Genomic DNA, 20639 nt, shown 5'->3' on the forward strand with positions numbered 1-20639 from the left:
CCACCATTCTGGCCAAACTTCAGGATTTTCCAGAGTAGAAAGACAGACAGACAGAAAGCGACAGAGAAAGAGAGGAATTGGAGAGAACCAAACTTCCTCACCTAGGAACAGCAGAGGGAAGTGAAGACAATGTACAGACTGCCCTCACCAGACTCAGGATTGCTTAACTTGCAATGTTGGACAGACATGGTGTGCGCAGTATCCTGGGATCCCTGACAACAGCTCCAATTGCTGTGCAAGATGAGTTCGGCTAAATGAACTCACCACAGTCAAGGGATCAAGTAGGGGGCTCACTTGCGCTCAGCACCTAGGCCAGCACCTGCTGCCTTCCCACTCCTGTTGGGCACATCCCATTCTCTGCCTCAGTTTAACTCCAAATTGCAGTTATCATCTACCTATGTATCTGTTCTCTTAGTAACATACCCATCTATGGATGCCTCCGAGCTCTGCTCTGAACCACTCTACACTTTAGTTTCCCCATCTGAAAACCCATTCTAGGACCAGCCTGATAGGATTGTTAAAAATGAAGCCAGGTATGTAAGGAAATAGCATCTTTTAAGGGGATCATTGAGTGTTCATTATTATTAGTTCGCCATTATGGTCTTTCTAAAAAGTCCAATCTGTTTCCCATCCGTAGGGAGATGCCCACTATTCTAAACCCTAAATGAATTCTTCAGCCTTGGGAACCTTCCAGAAACTACAAACTCTCTGAAATAATAAACCACATGTGAGTGACCTTCTGACTCAAGAAATAGCAATAGAAAAAGGGAAGCCCTGGGCCTAACCTGAAGGCCAGGTGCTGTATGTTCCTGTGAGCCAGGCAGGCGATGATAGCAGGTGGGAGAAGGAAAGGCCCTTCAGCAAGTGGATCAGAGCAGATGTGCACCTGGACCTGAAGTCTGGAAGAAGCGTTAAGATGGTCTCATGGCTGCACACTCACAAAGAAAACAAGGCTCATGAGGAATGAGAGCCTCTAAAAATGAAATTATAGCAATAAAAAAATCACCTCTAATTTCAACACGAAAGAAAATGGAGCATGTAAAAAAATCAATGTGGCTACCTAGGAAACCTCTAATGAACCTAGATTCTAAAAACCAACTGGGGAAAATATTTTTTTTCAGCAAATATTGAGAAAATGGTTAATATCTTTAACATACAAAGAGCTGGTACAAATCAATAATAAAACCTCTAAGGCACAATAGAAGTGTGAACTCAGGATATAATAGACAATTCACTGAAGAAAAAAAAAATAAAGCTGGCATCCCAGAGGATAGACAATCATCAGTCTTCTGAGCAAGCCAAATGAAAATCCAAACAACTACAACGCTGTTTATTCTGTGAATTAGCCAAGATTTCAGTTTTGATTTTGATGAATATCTGATGTTGCCATTGCATAGATATGACACCAAGGAGAATCATTTATTGGGTCTCTTCTGAGAAAACAGTGCTGGTGCACCAATAGTATTAGTAATTCTATTATTGGTAAAAGCAAAAATTTAGAAGGAATAAAACTACAAACAAGTAGAATAAGGTTTATGGTGATTTCACTTTGCTGTGTGGAAGAGCAGAAAACAAAAGCTTACAGATAATCTGTGCTCTGAGTTTAATAAAGCAAGAAGAGGCTGGACAGCAGTGGCTCACACCTGTAGTCCTAGCTACTCAGAGACTGAGGTTTGAAGATCAAGGCAGGTAGGAAAGTTCATGAGACTTTTCTATCCAATTAACTGCCACAAAAAGAGCTAGAAGTGAAGCTAGGGTTCAAGTAGCAGAGTACCAGCCCGGAGCAAGGCAGTGCTGTCTGCAAAGCATGTCAAAGTTGAACATGACTGGACAATGTGCTGGAAATTGAGAAAAATCATGGACTCCAGCCCTAGGAGGGCAAACCTTAGGTCTAGACCTAAGGATCCAAAAATACCACAGTATTTGAGACTCTAGTAGCCACTAGCATGGTCCACTGCTTCCCAAAGTGCGGGCCCTGGACCACCAATAGGCCTCAAAATGATTCAAATGGTACTAAAAGCAATTTGAGTGGTATGGCAATGTAACTAGGCATGAAATTATCTTAAGTTTTATTTCCTTGAATGTCCTTCTAACTTTTTGATGATACCAAAGATGGAGTCTTAATTTGATGCTAGAATATCATTTTTGTTTTTGTTCTTTTTTGACAGTACTGGGGCTTCAACACCATATCTCAAGTCTGCCAATGTGGATTATAAGTGTGTGCTACTATGCCTGGCCCCGATGCTAGAATGTCTTTAATACCTTTGTGACCCTTACAAATCTCTCTTTCCCATCAAACAGGAGCCAGCCCCAAACTCAGTGCCTCAGGCATACAACAGCATCTGGCAAGAATCTTATAATGCAGATGCTATGAGGATCTCATAAAACCATCAGAGGAAGAAAAGAATGGAGCAAGTTAATAAACACTAAGTTAATCCAAAACCTTAGGCACCTAGAACACGAAGGGAAGGGAGGCAGGTTCCTGTCTCGGGAACCTGACTAACACATGACTCCAAGTTTGCTACCATGCTTCAGACAAGGGCTTCTTTCCCCAGCTAGCCTGCCTCCTGAACCTCTCCTCCAGTCAGGAGGCTGTACCTTCCTCCTAGCTGCAGACTTAGCCTGTCTTGTTCTTGCACTTTTTGTTGTTGGGCTTGAACTCCAAGCCTGGGCACTTTCCCTAAGCTTTTTTGCTCAAGGCTAGTGCTCGACCACTTTGAGCCACAGCTCCACTTCTAGTTTCTGGTGGTTAATTGGAGATAAGAGTCTCCTGCCCAGCCTGGCTTTGGACCTTGATCTTTGGATCCCAGCCTCCTGAGGATTACAGGTGTGAATCACCAGCACCAGGTCTTGCTGTCTATTAATTCTCCTTGAGTGTGTTATTTATTATTGTCTCGACTTCTTTACCTCCTCCCTCTCCCCTTCCCTTCATCCCTTCTTCCCTTCATCCCTGTTTCCCTCCATCCCTTTACTCCCTTTCTCTCTTCTTCCTTCCTCTTTCCCTTCTTCCCTTCTTCCCTTTTTTCCCTGGCCTTAGAAAGGGCATAGGAGCACACGATCAACATAACTAAAAAATGCTTTTAGTTTCCCTCTGCATTTGTCCCAAGCCTTTTCTTTTCCTAAAAAGCCAACATCTTTCACATTCTTCCCTGGGGACCTTTCCAGTCTGGGCTTTGTCTATTTACAAGAGCAGCCTTTTTTTTAAGAGTTTGCTTTTCAGATATGAACTTGTTGGGGGTCCCTGGAGCAACCCTATTCCTGTCTGTAGGTGCCTCCCGATTGCGGTTGCTTGTGCTGGTATAGTCAGAATTTCCCCCTTAGGATCTCCATCCTGGACTCCTCTCTCAACTTTGCCTGAGCCACTAACTAGCCAGGGGAGCATGTATAAATCACTTGACCTTGCTGGGCTGCACCAGCACTGCCCTACTTAGCTCTCAGGGCTGCAGGGAGGACCATGCTAGCAGGTCATCACAAAAATGCTTTGCAGACACAGTGCACCCCACAATAAAATGTGTGGTTCAGCCCTTGTTTTTCCTTTGCTCTTCGCATCAAGGAGAATGCTCTTCAGATTGGGAGAGGTAAAGCCAGCAGCATATTAAAGAGAAGCAGGACTTAAAATAGGAGAAAAGAGACAGACACAGTCATCTGCTCTTTAAAAACAGCTCAACCCCTAGGTGCTTTAGAACCACGGACAGATCTGCAAAGCTGTGATGCATTCAGGCTACATTCTGTTAAGGACCAGAGTGGTTCAGTGGAGGGAGAAGAGGAGGGACAAGAAGGACTTTAACTAGTGCCACACATTTTTAAAAACTGAGAAATCTTTTGTTGTTGTTTTACTATGTTTCTTGTCAGTACTGGTTTTGAACTCAGGGCTTCTTGCTCATTAGGTTTTCTTGTTGGTTCATCTGGTACAATGTCACTTGAACCATACCTCCAGTCCAGCTTTTTGCTCATTAATTGGAGAATCTCATGGTCTTTCATGTCCAGGCTGGCTTCAAATCAGGATCTTAGCCTCCTAGTAGCTAGTATAACAGGTATGAGCCACTGCACCCAGAAAGAAAATGAGTTTAGATAAGACTCAAAAGGTGACAGAATTCTAGATTCTTCCAAGACCCTCACAAGTGAGAACCCCTCAGACACTCCACAGGAGCTTTTTTTTGCCAGTTCTGGGACTTGAACTCAGAGCCTGTACACTGTCCTTGAGCTTTTTACTCAAGGCTAGCACTCTACCACTTGAGCCACAGGCACCACTTCCAGCTTTTCCGTTTGAGTAGTACTGAGGTATCGAACCCAGGGCTTCGTGCATGCCACGCAAGCACTCTACCACCAAGTCTCATTCCCAGCCCCCACAGGAGCTTTTAAGGAAGGTGACCATTGTTCTAGCAACCCCCTTGGGCAGTAATGGGAAAGAAGCAGAGAGATCACCTAGCAGCAAAGCCCCCCTCCCCCACTCCTGTGATTTCACCCATAGTTCGGGCACCTATTCCATCGATGCCTGGACCTCATCACCACCTGGCTTGCCTGGTTCAGAATTTGCCTTCACATAGACCACATGGCCTTGGGCCAGGGACTGTGTCTCAGTCCTTTCATCCATAACAAAATAATGATGTCTTGCTCATGGGCTTGTTGTGATGCGTAGTTATGTGACATAAATTCTTAGCCACAGAGATGTGTTCAAAGGATGTTAATTTTCTTTTCCTTTGTCTTACTTACTACATCCCTATTTCTAATTATAAAAACAAGGCTAATCCACAAAATATTAAACAGAGATTTCCCACAGGATACAGCAGTTCTACTTCAGGTCTATACCTATTAGGGGAATGAACAGCTGTTTATTCACCTGTGTTCATGGTGGCATTACTCACAACAGTCGAAACGTAGGAGCAGCCCGAGTGCCCTGGATGATGAGTGGATGAGCGAAATGTAGTATATTCTTAGGATGGAATATGACTCAGCCTTAAAGGAGAAAGAGCTTCTGACGCATGCTAGCACATAGATGAACCTTGAAGACATTATACTACATGAAAAAAAACTAGTCACAAAGGGCAAAACGTGATGTGATTCCCCTGATATGAGGTACCTAGAGTGATCAAATTCTTTAAAAAAAAAAAAAAAAAAGGTAGAATGGTGAGTGTGAATACCAGAGGCTAGAATAAAAGAGGGAAAAAAGGGCAGGTAGGTATAATTAAGTGACTACAGAGATTCAGTTGGAGAAAAAGAAAAAAAAAGTCAAGAGATGGTGGTGTGATGGCTATATCACCGTGTAAATAATGCCACAGACCAGTGATCATACATTTCAGAAATGATAAATTTCCTCTCATATGTACTTTATATAATTTTTAATTGCTTACATGACAAAAAGTACACTTTAATTTTAGGTTATGATAGGTTTTCAGAAATATCAAAATGTGAAAATCTTTAGAATAAAGAGGATGTAGTGTTCAGCACACCACACACACACACACACACACACACACACACACACACATGCACGCGCACATATACGCACACATTACTTGAGTCTCCACAGCAAGAGGAGAGTAGGAAATAATCCACAGCTCCTTGTCAAAAGCCAGAGAGACGAGGCCTTAATTAGGGTGAGGTCTCAGAGCTCCATCACAGCTGGGAGAGTGGGGTTAAGAGTGCAGGAGTTTAAAAAAAAAAAAAAAAAAAAGGAGCCGGGCGCTGGTGGCTCACGCCTGTAATCCTAGCTACGCAGGAGGCTGAGATCTGAGGATGGCGGTTCAAAGCCAGCCCGGGCAGGAGAGACCGTGAGACTCCTATCTCCAGTAAACCACCAGAAAACCGGAAGTGGCGCTGTAGCTCAAGTGGTAGAGCGCTCGCCTTGAGCTGAAGAGCTGAGGGACAGCGCCCAGGCCCAGAGTTCAAGCCCCACAACCGACAAAAAAAAAAAAAAGAGTGCAGGAGTTGAACCCCACTTGCTGAATTCTCCTGACACACACTCCTTCCTGGTACTACCCATCCATACCAGCAGGGGGCGACAGGAGAGCCTCTATCCCTGGACTGCAAGCAGGCCTCACTCAGGAGTCCTGTGTGCCACCGCCTTCAGCCCACCTCCTAGAAAATGCAAATCCCACGGGAAAAGCAAATCCACAGATTCACTGTGGTCCAAGACTAGAGTCTACTCTGACCTTGGGCACAAGATCAGCATTGGGTTTTCCTGAGCACACAGTTAAGCGCGCATTCCTGAGGTCTCTCTACAGCACCATCATAGACCCAGAGCAGTTGATGATGCCAGAAAGCCTCCCTGGTACCATCAAGGCCTCTGGACTGTACTCACTTCACTCCTGCAAACAACACATCAGCTACCTTTTGCAGGTACCTAGCTATCAAGACCCAGGCCTCCTGTCCAGGGGCTCCACTCTCCTGCCGGCTATCTGTAGAGAACCTCTCTGGGCTATTTGCTGTCCCTGAGACCTCTTCAGGCAGAAAATGAATGTTCCATCCTGTAGGCATTGACTGAGCACCTACTATGCATAAACAATTTGTCAATCTCTGAAAAAAGTGACTAGACAGGTAAAACCAGGTTCTAGATTTGCAAGTGTATTCATTTCCTAGGGTCCTGTTACAAAGTACTGCAAATCTGAGGGACCTAGAACACCAGCGATGAATCTTCTCACAGTCAGGGAAAGGGGACTGAAACTCCAAGGTGTTGTCAGAATTTTGTCTTTGTTTTTGTTTTGCCCATCCTAAGGTTTGAACTCAGAGCCTGGGAGCTGTCCCTGGGCTTTTCTGCTCAAGGCTAGAGCTCTGCCACTTTGAGCCACAGCTCTACTTTTGGTTTTCTGGTTGTTAAGTGGAGATAAGAATCTCACACACGGGGCTGGGAAGGTGGCTCAGTGGTAGAGCGCTTGCCTTGCATGCCTGATGCCCTGGGTTCGATTCCTCAGCACCACATAAAGAAAAAAGCCGGAAGTGGCACTGGGGCTCAAGTGGTAGAGTGTTGGCCTTGAGCTGAAGAGCTGAGGGACAGCACCCAGGCCCAGAGTTCAGGCCCCACGACCGGACCAAAAAAAAAAAAAAAAAAAAGAATCTCACACACTTTCTTGCCCCAACTGGCTTCAAACCATGATCCTCAAGTCTCAGCCTCCTGAATAGTTAGAATTACAGGCATGAGTCATAGTGCCCAGCCAGAGTTGTTCTCTTTTAGGAGACTCAAGGAGATTCTGCCTCTCGTACCTACATTACTCACATCTCTGCCCATGTCTTCACCTGGCCATTCCTCTCTCTGTGTGTCTGTGTCCACCTTTTTCTTTTCTTTCTTACTTTTAGCGCTTTTAGTAGCTTATGTTAACTATTTCATTAGCTATACAGGGAGAGGGAATTTCCACTTTCAGGATGCCAGTCATTGGGTTCATGTCCACTGTCTTGTGATATGTCCTTTTCCTCACTTAATTCTATCCACAAGACTCTCCTCCAAATAAAATCACATCTATGAGAAGTAAAGACTTTTTATATACCTTTGAGAGACCATAGTTCAACCCAGGAAACTGGGTTTTAAAATGAAGAATAAAAACAATCTTCCAAAGTAGAAAAAAAAAACAACTTTAGAATCAGCTGGGTGTTTAACCTTTCAGAACATCAATGTACAAACTGTGAAATGGGATAATAGTATCTACCTTTCAAGATATAACATACCCAATGGCAACAGGCACTTAAGCCAGTTATTAAGCCAGGTGCCAGAGGCTCACACCTTGTAATCCCAGCTACTTAGGAGACTAAGATCTGAGGATTGTAATTCAGAGCCAGCTCAAGCAGGAAAACCTGAGACTCTTATCACAAAGTAACCAGCAAACAAGACAAAAGTGAAGCTGTGGCTCAAGTGATAGAGCAACAGTCTTGAGCACAAAAGTTAAGGGACAGGGCCAAGGCCCTGAGTTCAAGCCTCAGTACCAGCATGCACATACACACAAAACTTGGTCATTAAATGGTAACTGCTACCATAATGAATACTGTTATTAGCTGAATACCAAGGCATAAGAAAACTGTAGCATCGGAAACATTTGAACTAAATACTCAAGCAGGAGATTGTATCAGGTTGTGGGAAATGGGATTAGCTTAGTGGAAGACAGGATATTTGGAACAGGCCTGGAAAAGACGGACAGAATTTTGACAGGTAGAGCGGGCAGAGAAAGGAATTCCAGGAAGTAAGAGTTGTAAGAACAAACCTTGCTTGGCGGCAAGTAAAGTATAGCACATGCTTGAAAGAGCTGTGCATTCCATTTGGCTGGAACTTTGGGAAATGAATAAAGAGTAATGGTAATTGAGGTTGTAAAGGAGGATTTGGGCCACAGAGCATGAGGACTGTGCATCTAATTCACAGGCAATGGGGAGCCAATGGATGTTTTTTTGGAGGGAGTGACACAATTAAACCTGCATTTACGGAAATGGATCTGGCTGCAGTAAGCAGGATCAGAGAGCTCTGCAGCCTTCAGCACAGAACTAGATAGGAGCCAAAGCCCGAGGAAGAACTATGGGAGACAAGAGTTCTCCTGGAGCTGGCCAAAGATGCTTGAAAGTGGGTGGCAGAAAGCACCCAGACGGAGGCATAGCTGGGCTGGTCACCTTGGACAAATGATGCACCCCCTCTGGTGATGATCCCCTCGTGATCATATAAGATGATGGACAGTGCTGGGCAATAAGATGGGATAAGATTGTTGGAGATCTTCAGTACCAGCCCAGCCTAAGGAGTTAAACCTGGGCCCATCGGCTGCTCTCACTGGACATTTCAGCGCAAAGTGGGGCAAAGTCTTTTGCCCCCTGCAACACTCTTTTGGGAGAACAGCAGCATTCCAGATCTCTGGGCTTTGGGGAGATGAGAGCCCAGTCAGGCTGCTGAGCAGTCTTAATTGTTCCACATTAACTTAACTTTCACCTCGATCTTACTTTAGAATTCCGTGAATATTTATGAGTGAGCTCTTCCTTAATGAGGAGGGGAGCAGAGTCATTAATGAGCTTTCTTTCCCTGTTGGGTTTTTTTTTTCCTTTTCTGTCTTCCTTTTTTTTTCTTTCTCATGTACCTAATCTGAATTCCAGCTACACTATACCTTTATTCCTCACTCTTCCTCTGAGGTGACAACTGGCATTGTAAATTCTTCCTGCTATGGCCAGACAGAAATCTGAGCAAATAATACATGACCTGAAGCAGTTCACAGTCATGGCTTGGGAGGGATGCACGCATCCCTCTTGGAGGGTGTGTATGTGTGTGCACACACACGCATGCACAAGTGTGGGAGAGGCTGTATGGGCATACATATGACCACATATAGGGAATCTGTGAGCATTCCTCAAAGCAAGAAGGCCTGGCCATGCTCAAATGCAAAAGGAGAACTCTTGTTCTCTTAGAAGCATCAGAGAAGCTATGGTCAGGTCCCCTTCCTTGCGTGGACAAGTGTGCAATGTGAATTGGGCCTCCTCTAGGCCTTGTGCCTCAGGTTACCCCCCAGAACAGGACAGAGCCTAAAGCTTATGCTCCTGTTGGTGTGAGCCAAGGTGAGTTTTGGGGAATGAGGCCCAGCTTGACTCTCTGGCCTTGGAGAGAAGGTGAGGAGGCTCCTGGAGGCTGCTTTTGGGCTGGCACATAGCAACAGCTAGGAGAACGGTAGCCAGCAGTCCCCTCATTCACCTCTGGATTGCCCTGCAACCCATAAGGACTACTGACAAATCCGGCAATTGCATAAGTGATCAACTGATAAAGGAAAAAAAGCCAGGGAGAGACTCGGGGAAATCTTCCTCCTTGGCAAAACTCTAGGCTGCTTTTCAACAGCCTCCGCCCAGCCTTCAATCATGGGGCCTCTCCAGCCCTCTCCATCTGGTGTCCAACTGCTTCTTAGCCTCTGATCTGGTGTTGGCCACATTTCACTTCAGTGGACATTTGGCTAAAGCCAGTGGGAATTTGTTCTCAAGGACACCTGCTCCCTCAAGGAGGGGGAGAGAGAAGCCGAGGCCTGTCCTCCCAGCCATGGTCTGCTTCCTCTTCCACACAGAGTCTAACCTCCCCCAACTCTTCTCCTATCACAGCAGCTTCTCAATCCAGAACCCACCAGCTCAAAAGAGAGGTTGGAGAAGCCCAGCCCCAAACACAGGCTGGCAAGACAGTGTCTCATAATTATGTGTGCGGTGTGTGTGTCTTGTGTGTCTTGTGTGTGTGTAAGTGTATGCACAAGAGCAACGTGGCTGTAGGAACAGCTCACACCTGGCAATAGGCAAAACAGGCTCAACAGGCATAGCAGATGCCGAAGGACTATCAACAGAGAAAAGCTTAAAAAAAAACAGGTTTGTGGTATAAAAGTCAGACTAATTACAGCTCTTTATGAGCATTCTTCACTATTTATGTCCAATCGCATATGTGAAGTAGGTTTTTGCATATCGTTGATGAGGTAGATACTAGCTGTTGTAGATTTTGCTCCCTCGTGGCACAAAATTCTGTGTCTAAGTTCATGGCTTCTTGTCACTTGTGCCATGCTGTGAACTGCTCCATACTCTTGTTATAAAGGTGAGTTTCATTACACTTGAAGGCATGCTGTTCTTGTATGCATATCTACAGAAGATGCAGAGTGCTGGTGGCTCATGCCTATAATCCTAGCTACTCAAGACGTTGAGATCTGAGAATTACAGCCTGAGCAGGAAAGGTCCACGAGACTCATCTCCAATTAACCAGAAAAAAGCTAGAAGTAGAGCTGTGGTTTAAGTGGTAGAGTGCCAGCCTTGAGCAAGCAAGCTAAGTGGTAGTGCCTAGGCTCTGAATTCAAGTTCCAGTATAAAGAAGAGGAAGAGGAGGAGGAGGAGGGGAGGGAGATAGGAAGAAAGTCATTAACCATAGTCCACTCCAGATCCAGTCAGTTAACATGATTTTTGTTTGTCATGGTTTTACCTTTACATCATTTGTCTGTGTGTATATATGTGAGAGAGAGTGAGTTCTGGGGTTTAAACTCAAGGCCTGAGTGCTGTCTCAGAGCTTTCATACTCAAGGCTAGAGCTTGAGCCACAGTTCCACTTGCAGCTTTTTTGGTAGTTAATTGGAGATGAGTCTCATATACTTTCCTTTCCAGACTGGCTTTGAACCATGATTCTCAGATCTCAACCTCCTGAGTAGATAGGATTACAAGTGTGATCCACCAGCACCGGCCTCCTTTGCATAATTTAATTAGCCACCTCCCTAGTGAAAGTCATTTGGGTTGGGATCAAGTTTGAGTTACAATAAACAAAGCTGAGATGAACACTTTTATTCATTTTCTTCTGAACGACACTTGGGTGAAATTATTAGGCCATTTGGTTTTTGGGTACTTTCAACCTCTTAATAAATATTGCCAAGTTGCCTTTCTAAAAAAAGCTGTGCCAATTGGCAGTATGTGAAGAGGCCTATTTCAATGCTTTCTTACCAACACTATGTTCTCATTTTCCCCTAATTTTTGTTAACTTGATTAACTAAAATGATAGCGTGAACTTGCTTCATTCATTCACATTTTTTCAACACATAGTAAGGCTGGATATCTTCCCATGTGTTTATTGACTATTTCTAATGTTCACAGCCTTCAAAAGTTAGAAAAGGGCTTCTCTGTGCATGTCTGTAGGTGTAAGTGCTTGTTGATGTGATGTGTGGATCTTTTCACTTTCTTGTAGAAGATAGATAGGTGAGGAGGGAGGAAGCCAAGCTCTGCAATCATTCACTTGGATTCCATGTTTCCACACCAGCAGTCCTATGAATTGGAGCAAGTAACTTGCCTTTCACTTCTAGTCTCTGTTTCTGCAGCTGTGCAATGGCTGATGGTAATATTTAGAACATTACATCGGAAAGACTAGCACATGGATGGTCAGGGAGAATTTCCCTGTTGTTGCCCAGCTTGAGGCAGGAAAGGAGGTGGGTCTTAATGCTGGTGAAGTCCCACTCACCAACATCCCTAAGAGCAACACCAGTCCACACACACACACACACACACACACACACACACACACACACACCCATCCTCTAGCCACTACTAATGAAGGCAAGTGAGCTTCACGTTATCATCTGTTTCACCCCAGGTAGCTCAGACTATTCCAGGCCTGCAATTCCCCTTTGCAACTGGACACTTCTGCTCCTTTAATGAATGAGACAGGGACTCTGAGAGAGAAGGAGGCCAGGAGTGTGGAGGGTGTCTGGAGATCTCAGGGGGAAAGGGACTCTGCACCCTTCCCAGGGAAGCTGGTGGTGGTCAGGCTGTGCAGACAGCGGTGTCACTTCACCTCCTAATCCCACCTTGAGATTACATGGTGAGCATTTAACTTAAACTCTTGGGGCCTCGGCTACCTTGTCTATGAAACAGGAGTGTGGGTCACACCTGCCTCCTGATGCTGTGAGGTCAGTCCTCACAGAAAAGAGAGAAAAGCTTGCAATCGCTGGCACAAGGCTCAACCCTACTACTCCCATGATGGCCCCAGACATCTCAAATCATCCCCATACTCCTCCACCAGAGTCCTGGGGGTAGCTTCTGTGGGAGAGATTGGATTGGGCAGCTTCCTAAGGAGGAAGTTTTTTATGGGGGAATGTCCAGGAAAACCCAAAGATTTGTTCCTCTCTTCTATTCTTGTCTCCTCTAAAGAATGGCATTTATGAATGATAGGAAGAGAAAGCAGAGCTGGACCACAGTTGAGCCCAGATTTTATTCTCCATTGGGGTAAGAGGAGGACTTTGGTATAGAACTTGGCTCAACTAGAATGTAAGAGGACAGAAATGATGACCCAAGAGCAAGGTAGACACAGATGAAAAAATCTGAAGAAGAAACCAGAGTGACAGGAACATTCTGGATAAACCAACCTAACAAGATTCTTACTAAAGAAGGCCAAGCTGGTCTACCAGCATCTGGAGGGGAGGAGGAGGATGGGGTGTGGGACCCATCTGACACTGAGGGTGATCTGAGTAAAATCGGGCCATGTAGAGGCGGACTTGGAAGTTCAAAGTGGACCTAGATGGGAAGAGGATTTGAAGTTGCCATTCTGAAGTTTGGTTAAGAAGAGATTGTCCCGGGGCTGGGAAGGTGGCTCAGTGGCAGAGCGCTTGCTTTGCATCCATAAGGCCCTGGGTTCGATTCCTCAGCACCACATAAGCAAAAAGAAAAAAAAGCCAGAAGTGGCACTGTGGCTCAAGTGGTAGAGCGCTAGCCTTGAGCTGAAGAGCTGAGGGACAGCGCCCAGGCCCAGAGTTCAGGACCTTCGACCGGACCCCCTCCCCAAAAAAAAAGAAGAGGTTGTTCCATGGAGGGAAATGGCTGGACACAAACAGGAAGTAGAAGGAACAGGAAGGTGGGAAGAGAGGAAAGGAGAGGAAAGAGAGGGAAGAGGGGAATGTTGCGATGCTGTTTGAAATTAAACTTACAAAGAGTCAGAGATGGCAAGAGGCAATGGTGTGGCCTGCCCTGTTCCTCACAGGTTGACATCTAGACTCCATCACCAAGGACTTGGAAATTTAGACACACCCTCTGCTTCCTCAAGTCTCACTGCCCCTTGTACCAAAGAATGAAAGCTAATTGTTCCTCTCTGGGGAAGGAAGAGGTTGAACCGACCATGTCTGTCCATCACTTTGTGTTCTGGTCACAAAGTGAGCTCACAGTAGTTATGGTACAAACTTAAGTAGGTACAGAGATATAGCTTGGACCTAATGATACTGGGGCACTGAGCCTCCCTTGTATACCTGAGCAGACACACCCTAGCAGCTCAGGCAGAGAAGATGAATAAGAATATACCCTACACACGAAAAGCCAAAGGTTATGGGGATAGGGGAATGTCGGTCGCCAGCTTGGTAGCAGGACATCAAAAGAGACAGGGGATGTGATGTTAGCATTAGTTCTTTGGCAATAACTTGCAGGCTCATAAAGCAGATCTTTACCTCAGCAATTGGAGTTTCTGCAGTAATAAGGTCTCTACTTTGAACATTTGTTAAAACCAGATTAATCTGAAGGATAAGAAAATAAGACGATAACAGAGGCACCTCAATTACTCATTGCTCAACTAATCCCTCAGACAACATATGTCTAGCAAGCACCTGCTGTATGCAGAGCTTCTACCGGGTCAGGTCAGACAGCTCAGATCCTCAAGACTACCTGGGCCTTATTCCCCTCACTTTCATAGAAGATGCTGCTTTCTCCTCTCTCTCTTTCTCTCTCTCTCTCTCTCACTCTCTCTCTCTCTAATCTCTCTCTCCTCCCTCTCTCCCCCCTCCCTCTCCCTTCTCTCTCTCCCCTCTCTCCCTCTCCCTCTCCCTCCCTCTCTCTCTCTCTAATCTCTCTCCTCCCTCTCTCCCCCCTCCCCTCTCCCCCCTCCCTCTCCCTTCTCTCTCTCCCCCCTCTCTCTCCCCTCTCCCCCCCCCCTCTCTCTCTGTGCAGATCACACCAGTACTGTGGTACTGTGGCTTGAAGGCCTGGACCCTATCCCTTTGCTTTTTTGCTCAAGACTGACATACTACTACTTGAGCCACACCTCCACCTCTGGCTTGTTTTGGTGATTAATTAGATTCATTAGAGACTCACAGACTTTCTGCCCAGGCGAGTTTTGAACTTTAATTCTCGGCCTTCAGAATAGCTGGAGTTACAAGCATGAACCACAGGTGCTCAGCTCATGCTTTTCCCTGTTCTTAACATAGAGTGAAGTCTTCGGGGCTTTCCTAAGCAGCCTCAGCAAAGTTAAAGAGCAATTCCTTTAGGCCCCAGTCTGTTGCTACCTCTATTATAAGCACAGTCCTGGGATAAACACTAGTTCTTATCCATCCATCCCTTGGTACCCCTGACCCAGTGTCTAACACAATGCCTGGCATGTGGCCCTGTGCATAGGTATCTACTCATGTCAGAAAGCTACATGTCTGTTGGGGAGTAGAGGCTAAGAGCAGGACCATTTCCATTCCTTGCCTGGGTACCTGGAGACCTGTACTCACTGCATCATAACTGCTCTTCATGTGAATAGGGGCAGGTGCCTTCAGCATACGGTGTAAAAACTCTGAAAGCTCATGTTATATGTTGGTGGGAAAGGGCCTCCCAACAGCCAGAGATGCAGAGATGCATGTATAAAGCACTGGGCACAGCACCTGACAAAGAGTGAACACTCACTGAATACGACAGTTACTTCAGGCAAGTGTCTGAATGCCACTGAGCTTCTGTTGCCTAGTCTAGATATGGGAGAGGAATTAGGGCAGTCCAGGATGGGTCCTGATTGGCAGCTTGAAGGTTCCAATCAGGGTCCTCTGAGCTTGTTTAGCACTCCTGACCCAACTGGAGAACCAACACACAATGTCCTGGCAGAGCATCCTGATACAAGCAACATGGATCCCTTGGTCCTGTTAAAGCTGAGCCTAAGACAGTCTAATGCTTGAGCCTATGGACAGCTGCCTCTGCTGAGCCCAATAGTCTAGACACTGTTGCCATGAGTTGTGGTGAAACAGGGTTAGGAGGCTGTGACCTGGAAGACCAGACAGGCCCAGCTGAGGGAGGAAAGGATCTGCACAGGCTCTGATGTACTGACTGCTCGTTGCCATGGCTCTTTTCTTGACTCTTCATGTATTTTTCAGGAATGCGTAATTTCCTAAAGGGAAATTAAATTGGATTGTGCATTAATTTGAGTCACTGGAGTCTGATAGGGACAGCCTCAGATCTGCTAGCTTTGGATCCCTGCTGGGGTTCCCAGGGTAACCCTGGGACCCCTGTGAACTGCTGTAAGCCCCCTCCCCACTCCTCTACCCTGCTGGTCTCCACTGAGCACTTCTGCTAGGCAGAGAGAGCTGAAGTTTCTATATAGCATGGGGCACCCCATTCCTATCTGCCCCTTTATCTTGAATCTGAACCAGCTGCCCTGTCTCTTACAGCTACAGACAGCTGGCCCCCACCTTGATGGAGTACAAGAGGTTGACAGTACATCTTCCTGGATTCCTCCCAAAGCCACGCAAGAGAAACCCAGACTTTAGCTGTGTTCAACAGGGACTGGGGTGGAGCGGATCTTCCTTCCTATGAGATCAAGGGTGTTGGCTCAGATGCCTGTATGTAGAAGGGCCCTTGTGTAGACTCAAATGGAAAAAGGTCCAAATGAAAAAGGTGCTTAAATAGTGCGTGACATGCAGTAAGCTCTCACAAAACTCACAGCTTTTATTTTCATTGTTGTCTATTTTGTGTTGGGAATTCTACCCCTGCTACCCCCGCGCAGAGAAAAGCCACATTGTGGATCTGATGATCACACTGTGACTCCCAGTGGGTGCCAGGGACCTGGCTCCCATCATTTCTGCATGTTACCTAATGCAGGGTGTGGCACACAGAAGCCACTCAATAAAGGGCACCATAGGAATAAGAAAAGTATGTCCACAGTGCTCTCAGAAGAGCCTGGGAACTAGTCAGGACTCAGCTCCCTCTGTATGATCACATTGGTGAAGAGCAGCTCTCAGGCCTTTCCTTTGCTTCTGAGTCACAGCGACTATCTTGACTATCTTTACTTCCGTCCTGTGATGCAGGATTCACTTCCAGTGTGGCCTGGATTTCCGGGTGAGACAGTTGCCCTGCGTACTGCTGCAAATAAGAACCAGGAATGTTCTCACCTGTTCTTAGTCACCACTTTGCAAAGCCTCTGAGGCCTGAAATCACTTCTTTGCCGGGTAGAAAAGAAGGAAAAGATACATCTGAGCTTAAATTCTCTGGGTCTCAAACTTTCAAAGAAAAATGCTAACGTTACTCACCTATTCCCAGTGAGTAACGTTTCTCCAGGGGAAATTAAAATAGAACATTAGTCAGACCTTAATAGAGCCAATAGAGTTTTGAAAATAATTAAACCTTAGTCTTACGCAGCCCAGTCTGCCTGTGGGTGCCAATGGGAGAGAACAGAGGCACAAACAATACCCTAAGAGTCAGGGACCCTGAGAACACACTCAACTCTGGAGGTCAGTGAGTAACATCTACCCAGGGGTCCAGAAATTCATGCTCAAACCTGGTGCATGGACTTACTCTCCTCTCACCACCCATCCATCTCCTGCCCCTTAGCCAATCCCAATCTCAAAGCCTAATATTCAGGTGAGAGAGGAGGACACTCCTCAGATAATCAATGGTTCATGTATCCACCATCTTTCTTGAGTCAAACTCTGTTAAGGTTTCCTAGGTATAGATAGCAAGCAGTAAAAATATGTCATCTTGCCAGGCACCGGCTCACGCCTATAATCCTAGCTATTCCGGAGGCTGAGATCTGAGGATCACGGTTCATAGTGTGAGACTCTTTTATCTCCAGTAAACTACTCAGAAAAAGATGGAAGTGGAACTATGGCTCAAGTGGTAGAGCACTAGCCAGGACCAGCAGAAAGAAAGAAAGGAAGGAAGGAAGGAAGGAAGGAAGGAAGAAAGAAAGAAAGAAAGAAAGAAAGAAAGAAAGAAAGAAAGAAAGAAAGAAAGAAAGAAAGAAAGAAAGAAAGAAAGAAAGAAAGAAAGAAAGGAAAGAAGGAAAGAAAGAAAGAAAGGAAAGAAGGAAAGAAAGAAAGAAAGAGGGCTGGGAAGGTAGCTCAGTGGTAGAGTTCTTGCCTTGCATGCCTGAGGCCCTGGGTTTGATTCCTCAGCACCACATAAACAAAAAGAAAAAAGCTGGAAGTGGTGCTGTGGCTCAAGTGGTAGAGTGCTAGCCTTGAGCTGAAGAGCTGAGGGACAGCGCCCAGGCCCAGAGTTCAGTCCCCATGACCAAACCCAAAAAAATATATAAAAAACAAAAAAGAAAGAAAGGAAGGAAGGAAGGAAGGAGAAAGAAAGAGAGAAAAGAAGATGTCATCTTCGTGTTGGTACAGTATTTTCTGTTTTGTCTAAATTTCTCCACCTCTGCTATGTCATTTGACTTGTTCCATACCGCTGTCAGCTGAGACACTGTGTATAGGACCTGCCATGTATACCCTCCCAATAAACACAGCCCTCTTTTCTTCCTATGGAGAAGTAATACAGGGTACACCCAACCTGCTGAGCAGATAAAGACAGTGAAATGCTGAAAGGCACATGACCTGACACACGCATGTCAGAAGAATTACACTGCCCAGGCCTCCTCTCCCCTTACCTGATGGTCTTACACAGAAAAAAAAAATTCAAAGGAATGGAATATTGACCATAATGACAGAAAGATGCCAAAGGAGCCACTGTGTATCGGCCTAGATGACACCCCACAGCTGGAAGGGGATGACAGGAAGAGACTAGAAGCAACACACTTCCTGAGACCAATTATTTGAGCCCTCCATTACTGGCTTGTTTCCTCTTACAGCTGCCACAGCCCTTCACAGAAAAGACCCCAATTTGTTGAACCCCAGGGACAGCCCTTGCTTTTTGCAAACACACACACACACACACACACACACACACACAGGAGGAAGAGACACAGTCTCTAGAAAAAGATATGGCCAAGTTTTACACTTATTTTAAGCTACTAACTGGGCTGCTTCCTTGCCTTTTCTGTTATTAAAGCCTTGGGCTGACAGGCATGAACCAGCTCCTCGGTTCCGGGGGCTTATTCCTCATCTGCAGCCTTCACAGAGATGTCTACAAGAAACACTGGATTTGCTTTGGCTCCAGGGCTGGAGAAGAGGCATTTTCATCCTCCCTAGGCTATAGCTAATTGGCTGTAGATTCTCACTGAAAAGAGAAGAAATCATTCTCAGCAACCTGCTGCCTCTGAGCTAGGATGGGAGATTGGAGAGGTCAAGGGTGTTGGCCTGTGCTCAGCATGGGCCTTTGGGTGCAGCCTTTGGAAAAACAGCTGAATGGAGCAAGAAAACCCCTGTATCCCAGGGCAACCAGCAGCCTCTCCCCTCAGGGTGGACCACCCTGGAGTGAAGTACTTGCCATTGAAAGATATAAAACAGTACTGGACACCAACACCCTATATGATTCCAAATCAGTAGAAATAAAGACCAGAGGGTACAGGAGACATGGCCTCGCTCCACATTGATTCAAGGTGAAATCACAGATAGATTCAAGAGTCTCTTCACATTCTCCCCTTCTTGGTCATCTTCTGCTCCGTGGCTATGGGGGGAAAGGGCAGATGAAAGTCAGAACAGGTGGCCTCTCTTTCACCTCAGTCATAGCCTGTCTAGCCTGAACCGGGAAGTGGCTTCATGCTTGAAATTTCTGATTGTGTCTTTGGAGCCCAAGAGAGAGCTGTGAAAAGTCACTGGGCTGGTTCTAAATGCCAGTCCATAAAAAGAAACAGTTGTAGAGCAGGCTGGGCACAGCAAAGATCCATTGGAAATGTCTAGGTCCCCCTGGAGCCAGTGCACATATCCCCAAGATCATTTTAAGTCCCTAGCATTCAACCCCGTGTCTGGCTCACAAAGCCATTACTTTTGTTTCAATCCTTGATCAAATGAAGTGAGTATATGTGCATGTGTGCAAGTGCATACACACACATACACATACAATAAAGTAGATGACAAAATTTCCAAATCTAGCCAGATGCCAGTGATTCACATCTGTAATCCTAGCTAGTCAAGAAGGCTGAGATCTGAAGACAGGTGTAAAGCTAGTTCAGGCAAGAAAGTCTGTAAGACTCTTCTCTGGAGCCAGAAGTGGAACTGTGGCTCAATTTGTAGAGTTCTAGCCTCAAACAAAAGAGCTCGGGGACAGTGCATGCGCGCGCGCACACACACACACACATACACACACATACACACACAATCCAAGTCTACAAAAAAAATTTAAGGCTATGGAAATGGAACTGGCCAAAATGTTAGATTCTGTAGTCCCCTTGGGCTCAACTACCACCTACTCTTCACCACCTGCACAGATTTTTGGTCTCCCTACCCTCCCTTCTAGAACACCCCAGCTCTTACCCTTATCCCCTGCACAGCTCCTCCACCAGTCTTACTCAAACTCAACAAATGCTCCAAGGCTTCCAAAGCTCTTCCTTCTGTGTCTTTCCTAGAGACAATTCTCACCCTTCCTTACACTTCAGGCCTATGAAGGGAAACAGAACATTGGTCCTGGGTCTGACAAGGGGTCTCATATGACTCAGATTAGGGCTGGGGGTGGAATTTTTCAGAGCATCCCTGTCTCTCTTGCTCCAGTGCATTTTCAGTAGCATTTTTAGCGAAGCCCACCTGTAATTCTTCAAGTTGTTGGGCAGCCAAGGGCTACAGAACACAAGTGCTACTTCTTTTTTCTTTTTTTTTCTTTTGATGCCAGTCCTAGGACTTGAACTCAGGGCCTAGGAACTGTCCCTGAGCTTCTTTTGCTAGCACTCTACCACTTGAGCCACAGAGCCACTTCCAGCTTTTTCTGAGTAGTGTATTAGAGAAAAGAGTCTCACAGACTTTTCTACCTGGTCTGGCTTTGAAGCCCAATCCTCAGATCTCAGCCTCCTGAGCATCTAAGATTATAGGTATGAGCCACTAGCACTCAGCTACAAGTGCTTCTTACACAGTAGATACTCTTCTATTGAGCTGGTGATCTTATTGACCCAATTAATGTTAATCTACAGGCACTCTTATTCACCAAATCTGCTTGTCAGAATTTCCAGAATGAGCTGAGATGCTAAACTCTGACAGAAGATGAAAGCAAGGCCTTTGGGAGTTTACATATAAAAGTTTACATGTTGACCCTGAACTTTGGGGCATTCAGATCATAGTTTGGAATTCAACTGACCCCTTTTTT

At 45.7% G+C, this 20639-nt stretch overlaps 1 protein-coding gene across 3 annotated transcripts in view; it reads left to right on the plus strand.

The window, feature by feature from the left end:
• Kcnd3 (potassium voltage-gated channel subfamily D member 3) overlaps window positions 1–20639 on the plus strand; it is a 221412-nt gene that overhangs the window by 161129 nt on the left and 39644 nt on the right. The gene's annotated exons all lie outside the window — the stretch shown is intronic.

This window comes from Dipodomys spectabilis, unplaced genomic scaffold (genome assembly GCF_019054845.1).
Source record: "Dipodomys spectabilis isolate Male_0828 unplaced genomic scaffold, ASM1905484v1 ptg000002l, whole genome shotgun sequence".
Lineage (NCBI taxonomy): Eukaryota > Metazoa > Chordata > Mammalia > Rodentia > Heteromyidae > Dipodomys > Dipodomys spectabilis.